The 15313-nt window shown below is 53.3% G+C and overlaps 1 long non-coding RNA gene across 2 annotated transcripts; it reads left to right on the top strand.

Annotated features, from left to right (window-relative positions):
- Nucleotides 1–231: 231 nt before the first annotated feature.
- On the top strand, nucleotides 232–10882 carry LOC122893361. Of its 2 annotated transcripts, none has more exons than XR_006381621.1 (5): nucleotides 232–361; nucleotides 1210–1419; nucleotides 1714–2104; nucleotides 8883–9042; nucleotides 10215–10882. It is a non-coding gene; the product is annotated as an uncharacterized LOC122893361 (long non-coding RNA). The 2 variants fall into 2 exon arrangements; XR_006381620.1 differs by having other exon boundaries at nucleotides 1601–2104.
- Nucleotides 10883–15313: the final 4431 nt, after the last annotated feature.

Genomic DNA, 15313 nt, shown 5'->3' with positions numbered 1-15313 from the left:
CCTTCCATAGGTGACCCGATGTCTCTGCACCTCCATTTCCTCATCTGTAAAATGGGACTAAAAAAAGAACTCACCTCATGGTTGCTGGGAGGGTTCCATGAGTTTCTGCAAGAAAAACCTGCAGCTTGGAGCCCAGTAGAGCGAGTACTCAGTAAATGTGAGGCGTGTCACTATAAAAACCCATTTATTGACTTGTCTTTGTACCATCTCGCTTGACCATCACAACAGCTGAGGCCGGATGAGGAAGATAAGGCAGAGAGGACAGAACACTCAGGCCCAAGGGCCTGCAGCTGGCGAGCGGCCAAGGTTCTTGGACCAGGCACGAGGCTGAAGAACGAGCTAGCCAAGGGCTTGGCATGAAGTAGGTGCTTAGTAAAGACGGGTTTCTTCTGTACCGCCCTCCTTCCTCCTTCCTGTCCACAAGTCATGCTGGGCCCCAGTTGGAAGGTCACCTCTGGCCAGGGTTGTGGTGGGAGGGACAGTGCCTCAGGCCAAGGGCTCGCAGGCCCTCGGACAAGACCCGCTCCAGGCCCAGCCTGGCCTTCTCCCCCACCAGCCGAGCTTCTCCCCATCCCTCCCCTCCATGCCAGGCCTCCTCCCCTCTGCATACCTCCCCTCCCCAGTTGTCTGGAGACTTGAGACCCCAGGGGCCCCTTCCTTCTCCTCAGCCACCCTGGTGACAAAACAAAGAAGGGACTTAAAATGGGCCTCAATTCGCTGAAGGAAGCTCGGGCTTTGGGGTTTGAGTGGCGCTTCCAGGCCACCTGGGGCTGTCCACCGGCATAACCCAGGCCCACACAGCCCCGCCCCAGGCTTGGCCAAAAATGTTGCCCCAGCTAAAGGCTTGCTCAGAGAAATGACTCAGCTGGAGCGCTCAGATGCAGTTTCCATGTTTTCCGAGCTAAAGGTGTTTTCATAACAGCTGGGGATGATGAGCCAGCAGCAGACTGTAAACAGAGCAATGATCTGGTCGAAAACGCCCAGGTCTGAGCCCCCACCCACGAGCAGAGGCTCAGAGGCCAGAGGCCATCAACTTTTCCACCGAGATGCTTCCATCACGCCCAGGTGAAGCCCAGGGATCCTTGCTCCATCCCGGCAAATAGCACAGGCTCCCAAAATACCACGGAGATGCACCCAGGCCATGTGTAACCGAGCAGGGAGGCAGGTGACAAAGCCAACCCCACAGAGCCTGCTTCTGTCCTTCCCCAGGCCTCCTGTGGGACTGGAAGACTTCCAAGAAGCAGTGTCCTGGGACCAAAAGCCTGGAAGGCCTGGCCCTGAGCCAGCATTTGTAGGGGAGGGACCAGTACCCGGGCAAGGAAGATGTCCCTCTCCTCCCACAGCAATGGCAGCCCTGCTTGTGGGTCCTACCGCAGTTGCCCAGGAGGGCAGACCCTCAGCCTCCTGGAGGATGCAAAGGTCAGTGGGATGGGACCTTACCCCCACCCTTCCCGCCTTCACTCAGTCACTTATCAGGACTCTCTCTCGAGGGCCTACCTATCACCTTCACCCCAGGCCTTCCCAGCCCCGCAAATGGCACTGCCAGCCTCTGCCCGAAAACCAAGGAGTCCCCGTCCATCCTAATTTTTCTGATCCACAGCAAATCCTGTCCTCCTTATCTCCACTGCGCAGCCGACCTCAGCCCACTTCCCAGCCCTGCCCCCCCCACAGCCACTGGCTTGGCTCCCACAGCAGCCACGCTCCACTCCTCAGGGGGACGTGGTCACGGCATCTTTCCGACCGCACCATCTCCTGCCTTCGCGTCCTCCCCTGGATCCCACCGCAGAGCAAAGCTTTTTAAAGAAACGAAGCCCACCAGCTTTGGCTTCAGGCTACGAAGAGATGAAGGGAACCGAAGAAGGGCACAGAAGTACAACCGTGTGTAAAGGAGAACTCGCTACGTGACAGAGAGGCATCACCCACGTGGGGAAGAGAGTTTTACAAATGGCGTCGGGACAAGTGGTCATCCACAGGGAGAGAATGCAATTAGATCCTACCCAACACCACACGCACAGCGGCGGGTAGATTCAAGGTTTACCTGTGGATAACAGAAAGTGCAATACATTTGGAAGAAAATCTAGCAGAATGTTTTTATCACCTCAGGGTAAGGAATGAGTTCTTTTCTTCTCTTTTTAAGGTTTTATTTATTTATTTGATAGCACGAGAAGGCACAATCGAGGGAGCTGGAGAGGAAGAGGGAGAAGCAGGCTCCCCGCTGACCAGGAAGCCCGATGTGGGGCTTGATCCCAAGACTCGGGGATCACAACTGGCGTTGACAGCAGACACTTAGCCATCTGAGCCACCCAGGCGCCCCATGAGTTCTCTTTTTATATAAACTTTTTGTAAGTTACAACATGAATAAGGGAAAGTGCATGTCCTATGTCCAAGGTCGATAAAATTTCCCAAAGCAAACCCAGCTTTGCACCCAGCGCTAAAGCCAAGAAATGGGATACAGCCAGCAACTTGGAAAGTCCCATGGTGCCTCTTGATAAGGAAGAATATCCCAGGTACAGCTGTAAAGGAAAATACTAAATGAGCCTGATAACATTTACACTCAAATCTTCAACAAAATATACTGTAACCGAGACGATAAGATATGTCCACAGTCTGGGAGGCGGTATTTGCCATACATACAACCAGTAGCAGATTTGCTTCCAGAATATGTAAAGGACTTTTGTAAATCAAAAAGACGGACAAACCAACCTAACAGAAAATTCAGCATAAGTTGTGAGCGAACACCTCACAGGAAAAGAAACCTTTAAGGCCAAGGATCATTTAAGAAAAGAGTCTCTCCATTGCTGGTTTCAGAGAAATGCAAATTAAAACAACAGTAAAATATTCTGTCTCCCCCATCAGACTGGCAAAAGGTAAAAGAAACAAACAAAAGGGGTACCTGGGTGGCTCAGTCAGTTCAATGTCTGCCTTTGGCTCAGGTCATGATCTCAGGGTTCTGGGATCTAGTTCCCCTAGAACTAGATCTAGTCTCCCTCTGCCTCTGCATCTCTCTCTCCTTCAAAAAAACAAACAAACAAACAAAAAAAAAACAAAACCTGCCCCTACCAGATGTGGACCCCAGCCTCAGACATAGCTAGGGGGGCAGATTGGGAAGCCCTCTCTCCGCTCTTAGTGGTGGTTACTGTGCTCCCCTACTCCAGAGCATCCGGCAGCCCCCATGGCTCCCGAGCCCAAGTTGGTAGGGGTCTCCCATTCAAGGAAGTAACAGCTGTAACTGGCCTCAGGAATTTGGACAGGGCCCACCAGAGGGGACAGCCGTGCCTGCCCTACCATACCTGGGGACTCTGCTGGAAGATTTAGGGCAGAGGCTGGAATCGAGAGGGCCATTCACCACCGTGAGCTGATTGATCAGCAGAGATCTTGGCTCGGCATTGGCCTGAGCTTCCACAGGGCCCAGACAGGGCCACTTTTGTGTTTTCAAACATTAGAGACAAGGTCAGGAGAGACTGGAGGGGAGAGGGAGGCTGAAGCCTTAGCAGCCCTTGCCACCCACAGCGGCTTCAGGAAGGCCGCCACAAAGGCCTGTTGAGGTTCAAGGAGAGGGGAAATGGCCTCCACCTTCTGTGGGAACACAGCAAGGTTTCACAACACATTGGATTGAAAAGACTTCTGTGACCATCTTTAGACAGTAGACATAAGAAAATACTAGTATTTCGAGCTGGAATGAGTTGAGGCAGAGTAACACCATGCATTGAGTAGGAGCCTGTCAGGCCGTGCGGCAAGAGGCAGGGAGGCCCACGGGGAGGCTACTGCACCCGTCCTAGCCTTTGTAAGGAAGGAGCAGGGGGAGGGGACAGAATAGCAGGTGAGGCCCACTGATCATCTCAGCTTGGTCACCAATGTGGCAAGACACTCTCCTTCTTGGGGGTTACCTTTTATTACCTGTAAAATGAGTGGGATGAAAACATAAAGGGAGGAGGGCTCTTATTCAGTTGTGAACCCTTTGAGAATCTGATGGAGGAAATGAAACTTCTCCTCAAGGGAAGGAAAGTGCATTCAGGCCAAAGTCCAGGGGCACTCAGAGTCCACCTAGCTCAGTGGTTACGTGTGGGGCCTCTGGACCCAGACCGTCTGTGTGTGAATCTTGCCTCTGCTCCTTACCAGGCGAGGGCCCTCAGGTGAGTGCCTCAGTCTCTGTGTCGCTGCTTCCCCACGTGTAGACGTTAGGAATGCATTAGTCTTCAGGTCACCAAGGACCCAACACTCAGTAGTTCTTGCAGAAAACCGTGGTCCTGGAAAAGCCCAGATGTGTGTGCTTGCTGGTGTTGGTTTGGGAGTTTGGACAGATGATCTTTGTCCCTTCTCAGAAAATCTCTTCATGGGACACTTGGGTGGCTCCGTCGGTTAAGCGTCTAGGGGTGTTTGGAAATGTAGGGTTGGGGGGACATGTCAGGACGGCCCTGTGATTGGGCATCTAGTGGAAGGGGACCACTGCGACACAGGGAATAATTGTACATGAAGAATTATCCCCCACAATGCCAAGAGCATCTGTCTCCCGTTGAAAACCTCCCAAGCTCTGGAGGTCTCTAGAGTAGAAGCGATGGAACAGGGAGCACCAGAGACGTGGGCTGGCGCTTACCACCACCCGCACCTCACCAGGGGCTGCTAGGGGCATGGGAAGCACGCAGGCCTGGGGCCAAGGTCCAAGAGGAGACCCTGCAGAGAACCAGCTCTAGAACCGGGAGGTGGTCCTATGGGTGGGGACACACAATGTCTCTGCTCTTTTTTTTTTTTTTTTTTTTTTTAAAGATTTTAAGTATTAGAGAGGGAGAGAACAGTGGGCGGGGAGGGGAGCGGCTGAAGGAGAAGCACGCTCCTTGCTAAACAGGGAGCCCGGCGCGGGGCTCCATCCAGGAACCCCATGATCATGACCTGAGCCGAAGGCTGTCGCCCAAAAACGGAGCCACCCAGGCACCTCATGTCTCTGCTCTCGCTCTCAGTTTCCTTAGGCCTTCTTGCCCAGCTCCCGGGGACGGCCCGGAGCATCGCCACATCCTGCAGTGTCATGTCACATCCTTTGGTCAGTCCCCAAAGGGACCCTGACTCAGCAGCACAAGCAGTGGGGCAGGTTAAAGGAAGTGGAGGACACGTCACTGGTGCCTGACATCGGGTCCTTCCTCCTGGCCCAGTTCCCGGCAGGCAGGGAGTCAGGGGCCCCCTGGGGGTGTGGCCAAGCCCAGAGCCACGCCACCCTCAGAGGCTGGCAGGACCTTTGCCACCTTCAGGACTGGGGGACCTGAGAGGGCTGGATCTGATTCCCGAGCAGGAGGGAGGAGGTATCCTCCCAGAGGCCTGAGGGCCAGACCAGATCTCACCATTCGGGGCGCGCGGGGGCGGGGGTGGGGTGGTGGAGCCCTGCTCCTGCCTCAGTGTCACCAGCTACGTGGGGGCGGGGTGGGGTGGCTCGAGGAAATCTGCCCTCCGCTCCCCACGGACCCCTAAACCGTAGGCTTCGTGGTCATCATTTAACAGGAATGGGGTTTGTTGTTACTGTTCTGACGATAAAAGCAAATCGTGTTCATAGTCACAAAGCTATGACTTTAGGGAAGAAACTAAAAATCCGCCAGTCCCCACCTTGGACAACGGCTCTCAGCCTCCCCTTGTCTTTCCTTCTAGTTGTGGCTCAGTGTGCACCTGTAAACTCCATGGACACATGCTGTTTTATAACCAGGCCCTTTTTTTTCTTTTAAAATTATAATATGGCCACTTTTGTGTTTTCAAACATTAGAGACAAGGCAAAGCCTGCTCTTCCTTCTCCCACCCATTGGCACTAAGGACCCTGTCCCCCAGCGTCACCTGTGTGATGTGGGTGGGAACAGGTGAGCTGAGGTCACTGAGAATGGGCTCTTGGGAAGCCAGAGGTAGGCAGAGTGACACCCTCTCTTTGCCAGAACCGGCTTCCAAGCAGGAGAGTCACTGATCTGCCTGCCCAGTCCCCAGCTAATGTGCACCATGGGGAGTTCCCTCTGGGAATGAAAGGGGCCCCCTGTCTACAGCTCCCGCTATAGAATGTGGGCAACTGGGGCAGCTGTTTGGGGACTCCTGGGCTGCTCTGCAGAGGGCACTGTCTTCCCTCTTGCCCTTTCCCAAATGCAGGAGAAATCCATTTTCTCACCCTCCAAGCTTGGCCAATGTGTGTGAGTTCTGGTGAGCGCAGAGCCGAAGTGAGATGGCCTGTTTCCCACAGGCAGGTGTGGGTCACAGGCTGGACTCTGGCAGCCAGAAAAGTCCTCAGGTGACTGCAGCGGCCCTCCCTCTGCACCTGCTGCGTGCAGGGCACTGAGCCAAGCACTTTACAGTGTTAGTTCATCCCTTTCTTGTGACATCCCAGCAGGGAGGTATCATTATCCCCATTTAATGGATGAGGAAACTGAGCCTCAGCAAAGTGAAGTCATGGGTCAGCTTCCTCATGGATGGATCAGGCATCTGAGGCCAAGGGAGCAGAGACGGCCTGCCCAGGACGGGGGTCGTCCTAAAGCAGGCTTGTCCCCTGGACTGGGCCCCCCCCTCCTTCTGCCTGAGCCTACTGGGGAGTTTGCCCTGGACACAGACCAGAAACTAAGGCTCCAATGGACCTATCTGGACAGCAGCCATGTTCCGGGCACAGGGCCTCCCCAACATCTACCCACTGCTGCCCCACTGACTCATGGAGCCCAGAAAGTCCAAATTTTATGAGGTCAACCCAAGCACCCTGGGATTTCACATTCTCTGCCCTTGTTGACATGTAGAGGTAGAACGGCTTTTTCCACTGGGCACATGGGCACTGGGGACATATGCATGTGCTCTGTCTCCTGAACCAACTGTCCAGTCACAGGTGACAGCTTCCAGGTGAGGAGCGGGGAGACTGGAGCTCCAGACCCACCTCTCCCCACTGAAGTCCAACATAAACTTGGCCAGGTCTCCCTTTCTCCCTGAGCCTTGATTTCCTCATCTGAGGAATCCTAACCCCATGATTCTTTAAGGGCAGGCATGGTGAAGACATTTCTTTTGCCCCCCATCAACCCCCTTCCAGATGGCCCTTCCACCAGCGATAGCCATCATGTTTCACCTCGTGTGTGAGTGCCGATAGATTAGCAGTGACTGTCTGGAACACGGCAGAGAGAAGGATTCCACAGCTGTGTGGTGATGGATTAGTAATGTCTGCCATGGGCAAGGATAAAGAAGTGGTAGCACATGTGCCGTGTGTTTGCCATACCCGTGGTCCCCAAGTGTCTTGTCCCAAGTGAGCCTTCAAGGAGTTCCCCAAGTGCTCCCCACAGGTGACGTGCCCTAGTAACCCCATTTCTGTGAAGACAGGCTCCTTGGAGAAATTACGCAGCTGTTGAGAGGGGATTTTGCATTGGTTCCTGCCTCTCATAGCCACTTCCTGCCCCAGATAAATTGCTCCAGTACCTGCACTGGGGTTGACCTGTGAGGTCACGCTGCTGTCTTTGACCTCTTTGATTCTGGGGACTCCTGTCCTGGATCACAGGGCTTGCAGGCTGCTCTCTTTCCTGGCAGTGCCCCTGCTTCTAAACACCCACATGGCCAAATCTCACACTGCCTTAGGACCCATTCAGGGCTGATATGCAAACTCGGACCTTGTTTATGTGGCCGATGTGGAAGAATGCCTGACCCTCCAGGAAGTGCTTTTTTTATTTTATTTTTTTTATTTGATAGAGGCAGATAGAGGGAGAGGGAGAAGGAGACTCCCCACTGAGCAGAGAGCCTGATGTGGGGCTCGATTCCAGGACCCTGGGATTATGACCTGAGCCGAAGGCAGATACATAACCAACTGAGCCAGCCAGGTGCCCCCCCAGGAGTGCATTATAAAAGCAGAGACTTAGGTCTCTCTAATGATGGAACTCCAGATGTTGTGGCTGGTGTTTGGGACGTGTCTGGCAATGTGGGGATATGGCCCGACGAAGGTTGGCTTTGCTGCACCTTTGTCACGGTTTCACAGGTCTCTGTTGCATTTCCTCCTGGGATAGTCTTGTTTGGCTATGATAGGTGATTCCACTCCACCTTGTTCCCCAAGCCTTCTGGGTCATAGAGCTCCCCACCCAGTGCTGAGGAAGGACTGAAGGGAAAGTCCTGTGCTGCTCAGTGGCTCTAAATTGCATAGAGAATGCCTTCGAGTGCTGGAGAGCATTTTGCAGGATCCCCCAAAATATTCCTGAAAGTAGGAGTCCCACCTCCACCCAGTGCCCACATCCCTTTACAACTCCTCACCAAATGGATGCCCAGTTTCCACTTAAATGCCTCCAAAGATGAGGAGCTCCTTTGGAAGGATTGGAAATTCTAGGCATCTTTTTTTTTCTTCCTTGTGTCTTTAAGTAGATTTAAGTTTCCTACAGTGAAACCATTCCTTCAACAAATTAATATGCCTACTACATGCCAGTACTGTTGTAGCCACTGGGGACAAGCAGTGAACAAAACAGGCAAAAATCCCGCCCTCGTAGATCTGACAGGCCAGAGGGGGGAAAAGGCAACAAACAATTATGTAAAAAGAACAGAGTCTGTCCCATGTGAAAAGTACTATGAAGCAAAAATGAAGCAAGGAAAGGGGGATGGGAATGTTACATTTGCATTTTAACATCTATAGGTAGTAAAGGCAACCTTCGAGCCAAGTCCTGAGCAAGATGACCAGGCCAGGTCACATGGGTGTTTTGCCAGAGAAATCCAGGTAGAATGGCCAGTGCAAAGGCCCTGAGGTAGGCGTGCTATTGGAAGGACCGAGAAATAGAGAGGCTAGGGTGCTGGAGTCAGATGAGCCAGATGGAGAACTATGGGAGATGAGATGGGGTCGGGAAGGCCCTGGGGTAGAGTAGATGATTCTTGCAGACATATGGCTTTGGTAATGCAGGAAGCCAAATTTTTATAAGTAGGAATGGGTTGGATTCTAGTAGAAGCTCCAGCTGAGATAAAAAGAATACCCAGATCCAATCCGGCAAGCCAAGTGAAGACCACACTGGGAACTGACAACGGGACCAGCATTTCTGGAACTCCAGCAGTGCCTGGCACGTCACGTGGAGTCACAAAGACAAGGTAATTTAGTTTTTATAAGCAATTGTATTGATGTAGGAAAATGGAGACCAAATAAAGCTGGGCTTCCTTGGGCCTAGTTGGGGCTGGGGGAGGGTGTCCGTGTTCTCAGGCCTGGATCTGAGGAAAGGTGCAAAGGTGGGCATGGAATGGTACCCTCCTTGGCTGCCTTGGGCCTGGAAGTGCCCCCCAGGCCCCTCGCCAGGGAGGAGTTACCTAGACAAGGAGAGGCCCCGAGCGTTTGTCATGTGAACCTTCCAGGGAGTCAGCCCCAGCAGCCGGCTTGTCCCACACTGTCCTGATCCCTCAGGACCAAAGCCCCACTCACACCAGGGTAGCCACTGGGGAAGGGACTGCCCTGGGTCGTCCTCTTCAGCATCGGACTATCTCTGCCCATTGCCAGGAAGCCTGTGCAGCTCAGACATGCCTTGTGGTCTGGCCCCTAGGCTTGGGCGGAGGCTTCTGGCTCCAGGCCTACCTGACCACCCTCTCTCCTGGACCCGGAGCTGCAGGGAGCAAGGTCAGGCCCAGGACAGGGAAAGAACAAACACGCAGTGTGGCAGGAGAGGGGGTAGGAGGTGAAGTGAGGCAGAGCAGGAGTCAGGGTAAATAGAAGGCCACGGGGAGGTGATGGCCAAGAGTCTGCACTTTTATCTTAAGTACTGCCCAGCCCCTGCCCAGCGCGAGCCTGGCCCCAGCCCGGCAGAGCTGGCCGGGGACTCTGCAGGAACATTTAGAACTCTCAGTCGTCCGCCAGGACCTGACAACATGTCATTGTTACAGTCACGGGCGTAGATCGTTTTCTTCTAAATGGTATTTTTGGCTTGTGTTTATATGCTTTGATACCAAGAGACAGGAGGCAGGGTCACAGGCTCAGCATACTTTTTCACCCAGGACTTCGGGGAGAGGGTCCCTTGGGAGTCCAGGTCCCACTGGGGACTGTGACCCCCATGTTCCCCCTTTGCCTTCTGCCCCAGCCCCTGTATATCCTGCCTAGCCCAGCCCAGCAAGTCCTGGCCACGGGGACAAGTTATGGCCAGGATCTGATGTCGGAGAGCTCAGTCAGGTCCCTGCCGCAGCCACCAGCCCTTAGAATGGTCACTGGGATCAGTGATGTGGGTTCACTGTCTGCTCTACATGTATGTGACCCTGAGCAAGTTGTCTCACCCCTGTAGGACCAAATGTTCTCATCTCTGAAATGGGTATGCTTCCTTACGAGAGGAGTACGTCTGACCCCGTGTGTAAAGCATTCAGCTTCATGAACACATTGCAAGTACTCGGCAAGGGTTGGCCATTACGGTTATTTTCATCATCATTACTGTGGGCCTGACCACCTTACAATCTCCTGTTGACACAGGATTTCACTGCCCGCGTTTGCATTCGTGTTTATGATTGTATTGGCATCAAGCAGTCCTTTTTAATTGCTGCTGGCTAACAAGAAAAGAACAGAGGCGGATTTAATGCGTAAATGATGCGTTGAAGCCAAGTGAAGGCCAAATGATGTAACAGCCCACTGTGTAAACAGAAGTATTGCAGTAATTCAAATAGAGAAAAGTGGTGGGAGCACTGAGTCACCCTGCACGCGGCGCACCCGTCGGGATCTCAGACGACGAAGGAGCGCTGCTCCCATTGGTGGGTTCCCCCGTCCCCATGAGCGGCGATTGGTTTCAGCCAAACAGCATCAGCCTTCCCTTTAGACGAATGTTCATTTTGAACTGTACGGGGTTCGTAGTTTTGTTTGTATTTATTACGTGAGTTTCTCCAGAATGTATTGCTAAGTAAAAAAAAAATTCTTTTTTTTTTTTTAAGATTGTATTTATTTATTTGACAGCGAGCAAGCGCAAGCAGGGGGAGAAGGAGGCAGAGAGAGGAGGAGAAGCAGACTCCCCGCTGAGCAAAGAACCCAATGTGGGGCTCGATCCCAAGACCCCGCGATCATAACCTGAGCCGAAGGCAGAGGCCTAACCGACTGAGCCACCCAGGTGCCAAAAACAAATTGTTATATGCTACCTTTTGATAAGAAGGGGGAGTATAAGAAAATACATGGAGAGAAAGATAAATGTCTATGTGTATGTATATATGTATATTTTTTCTTTCTTTCTGGAAGGGTAAGTCAGATCTAGTAAAAATTGGTGCTCGGGTATAGCCGGGGGCCGTACAGAGCTAGGGCAGAGCTAGGCTGGCTTTATGCATCTTTTTCCGTATAGTGTCGACCTTCGAATCATTCTGGGTGGATGGCCGGGTAAGAAGTGTGACAAGAAACGTGTATCTAACAGAACAACAGTAGTGTTCCTCGAGCACCACCGGGGAGGCTGCGGGGGGTCTCTCTCCCGTAGAGGGAACGCACGAGGCTCTGATTGGAGGCTCATTGTTGCTGATAAACAGCCCTACTGCTTCCTGGGAGAACTCTCTTCCTAGAATACTATCTGGAAGTATTTCTTCTGTCTAAACAATGAGAAGGTCAGGAAGATTAGCCCTGGCAGGACTCTCAGATGAGCCCAGAAAGCACAATGCTGTGGCCGGTGCTGGGAGATGGGGTGTAGCCACCTGTCCCCCATGTGGCCAGCCCGCCAGGTGCCCTGTAGAGAGCCCTGTCCTCTAGTGTGCCTAAAATGGCCCCTGCAGCCCCCAGCTGCCAAGCAGGCATCCAGAGAAGCAGCTGCCAGCAAGGCCCCACCAGACCTACCAGCCTAGTCCGTTCACCACGGCGGGCTGCCCACGTCTCCTGCGCGTCATGATGTGAACAAGTCAGGACCTGCCAGTCTCTGACCTCAGAGCTTAGAGGTCAAAGGAGCAGGTAGCTCGCAGAATAGGTACAAGTCACCTCGGGGACCACCTAGGGACCAGGCCACACCAAAGGCTGCTTTGAGCACAGAGAGCAGTGCAAGGAGGCTAGCAACTCTCCTATCTAGGAAAAAAAAAAAAAAGTCTGACCACCCCAGAGAGCTGCAGTGAGGACAGAAATTTCGTGCCGGAAAGCCTGGTTTTAGCCCGGTGTGGAAGCATCGGGAAAGCATTCCTGCTTCGGAAGGAAGGAGGAAGCCACTTAATCGCAGAGGCAATCGATTCAGGCCAGGTGCCGGCTGAGAACTTTTCGGGCATCACCTGATGCTTCGGGTAGATCTTTATCCCGTTTTACAGAGGAGGGAACTGGGGCCCCAGGAGGTGATGTGATCTGCCCCCAGGGCCCGGCAGAGCGGGATCTGGATGGACAACCAGCACACCTGGAAGGCCTCTCGCAAGGTGTGTGTGGGGGCGAGGCAGCGGCACCACGGGACACATGTTCCAGAAACGGCAACACGGACTTCTGGGAGGATACGGGCCAGCGGGCCTTGTCCAGGGAAGAGTCCAACGTGAACCTCAGCCCAACAGCCTGTGCCACGCCGTTCGAGGGAACTGGCTTGTGATGCAGTCGTGGTTCAGCCTCTTCTAGAGCAGAGAGCTGAGTGGTTTAAGCATGCGGGCTTTCCATGACGGGTCCCCCGCTTCATAGTGAGGGTCTCCCTCTTCCTGACTGTGACTCCCTGCAAGCCATCTGGACCTCAGTTTCTGAATCTGTAAAACGGGGCTACTCCCAGAGCCTGCCTTGTGTTCTGAGCCGTAAATGAAGCAATCAGCAGAAGGCGCTTAACCCCGTCACGGAATCAGCAAACGAGTGCCCTAGGACTTCCAGGCATTCACTCAGAGCAACCCTTGCTGCCCGGTCACTTGCTTGGACGCCCGCATAGGTGTGGTTTTAGAAGACGTACCTGAGTGCACCTGAGCAGCGGGGTCAGCAGCAACCCTGGCCAACTCTGGGCCTGCAGGGGTGTGGCTTCTCAAGGTGATGAGTGACAGCCCATCTTTCTCAGCCTACAGACCCTCTGACCAAGTGATGAACATACTCAGCTTCTCCAAGGCAGTTCCCTACCTACAGGGAACATGGGAGAGTCGCTAATGATGCCTCCCACGTAGGGCTTTTGTGGGGCTCCCCCTCATCCCCCTACATATCTTCTCCCCACCATAGTCAGTGAACCTTGCAAAAAGTCTAACTAGTAACATTTTCCAAAAACTGTCCAGTGCTCTGAGAATTCAGTTCAACACCCTGACTGGCCTGCCATGGCCTAACTGGCCTAACTGGCCTAACTCTGACCACCCTCCCATCCCATCTCTTCCGCTCTAGCTGTTCCCACCGCACCAAGAAGTGTCTGCTTTCCAAGCACACGAGCTCACGCCCAGACCTGTGACCTCCTGGTTTCCTTGGCCTGGGACGTCCTCTCTCCAGATCTCCACATCACTGCCTCCTTCTTAGCTTCAGTTCCAGTATCACCTCCTCCAAGAAGCCTTCCCTGACTACCCTAGGGACAGCAACTGTCACCCTCCCCCAAGCACTACATTACCCTCTTTATTATTTATGCTGTACTTCCTGGTGATCTGAACTTCTCTTATAACCTGGCTTACCCACCTGCTATCTGCCTCCCTTACCACAGGAGCACTGGAGGAGGTCCTGTGCCCACAAGATGCTCAGTCAAGGTCCATGGAATAGATGCATGAGGTGTAAATCAACCCTCCACAAACAGGGTTTCATGGTCCCAATACCTTAGCCTCACCCCGAGTTCTCTCCGTGCTCCCCGGCCTCACTCGGGTTTCGAGAACCTTGGTTGGAGGTCTCCACCAGCGGAAAAGCTCTTGAAGCCCCTCATTGTTGGCAATGGCTCTCCCTCCTGGGTCTCTCCAGCACCCTGCTCGGCCAAGTGCACCCCCTACCCCAGGCACTAGTGCTGGGGCCTTTAATGGGCAGGTGCCCCCGTGAGGGTTCTCTGCTCCCCGGGTGTACCGAGCCATGGAGCAAGAGCGCCCGCCCTCCTCCAGTATTAACTGACTTTCTCCCCAGAGATGTTTGTTTTAGGGATTAAAGTTAGTGGAAGAGCCTGTAAGGTCCAGAATCATGTATTTCCTTCCTGGCAGCCAGCACCACATTTGTCATCTCGTTTCCCCAAGCCCCTGATAATAGGGTTCCAAACACATTGCTTTGATAGCATCGTACAAGGGCAGAACTCCAGCGCTTCCCCTGAGGGGGGCCTGGCGCTCCTGGCTTCATGCCCGCTTTCCCTCCTTTCTGAGGCCAGCCGTGAGGCCCACGATCATCTTCTCTTCTGTTTTCTTCTCAAGTACCACACTGATCTTAAGGACCCCTATGCATCAGTCAAGAAATAGGCTAGCGCGTGTTCGTAAATTTTCCAAATAATACCTTCCAAGCACTATGAGTTTAAACAAGTACATTTTAAAAACAGATCAATCGAGATATGATTGACACACTCTGAACCGCTCCGGTTTAAAGGGTTCCACCTGATCCGTTTTGACATCCGTGCACACCCGTGAAACCCTCCGCCCCACTGAGATCACAAAGGCTGTCTGTCACTCCCAAACGCGTCCTCCCGCCCCTCCTGGCCCCTCTTCCCCAAGCAGCTACCAGTCTGCTTTCTAAATACACATTTAAGGCAAAGCTGTCTCCCCGACCTCAGTGCGATCCCTGGGATTGTTCCTTACCTGGGTTTGGCGTTATCCTGAGTGTTACTGAGGAGATGCTGTAGAGACACGGAGGGCTGTTTGCCACGGGGCTTGGCAGTTTTTTCCCTCACTGCCAGGTGTCTGGGTGCATGGTTCCCGCAAACAATTCCTGCTGCCTCCTGTGCCATTCCCTTACCGAACGCTGGACCAGTGGCTCTCTGCTGGGTGTGATTCTGGCCTCCGCCCCCCAGGGGATATTAGGCAATGTCTGGGGGATTTTTTTTTTTTTATGGTTGTCACAGTCGGGTGGTGGTGCCCCTGGGACGCAGTGATTCGAGACCAGCGATAGTGCTAAATATCCTACAGTGCACAGGACAGTCTCCACAAAAAAAAGAATGATCTGGTGGCCAGAGGGGTCAATAGTGCTGATGCTGAGAAACCTTGTTCTGGATCCTGAGAAACTGATTGGAAAACTCAACAAGAGTCATGAACATGGACTGTTTTCGGAGCACCTAGGTGGCTCAGTTGGTGAAGCGCCGGGCATTCGGCTCGAGTCATGATCCCAGGGTCCTGGGATCGAGCCCTGCATGGGGCTCCTTGCTCACCGGGGAGCCTGCTTCTCCCTCTCCAGCTCTTCCTGCTTGTGCGCTCTCTCTCTCCGTCAAATAAATAAAATCTTTCAAAAAAAAAAAGATGAAAATGGACTGTCTTACTTTTCTGGATCAAGAGGGAGAAGGAAGGGCGGGGGTTTGTTGGAGCTGCGAGGCCGTGGGAGGGTGCAGAT

The sequence above is a fragment of the Neovison vison genome, chromosome 13 (genome assembly GCF_020171115.1).
Source record: "Neovison vison isolate M4711 chromosome 13, ASM_NN_V1, whole genome shotgun sequence".
NCBI lineage: Eukaryota > Metazoa > Chordata > Mammalia > Carnivora > Mustelidae > Neogale > Neogale vison.
Note: the sequence above shows the minus strand (reverse complement) of the source record. Positions and strands in the feature narration are given on the sequence as shown.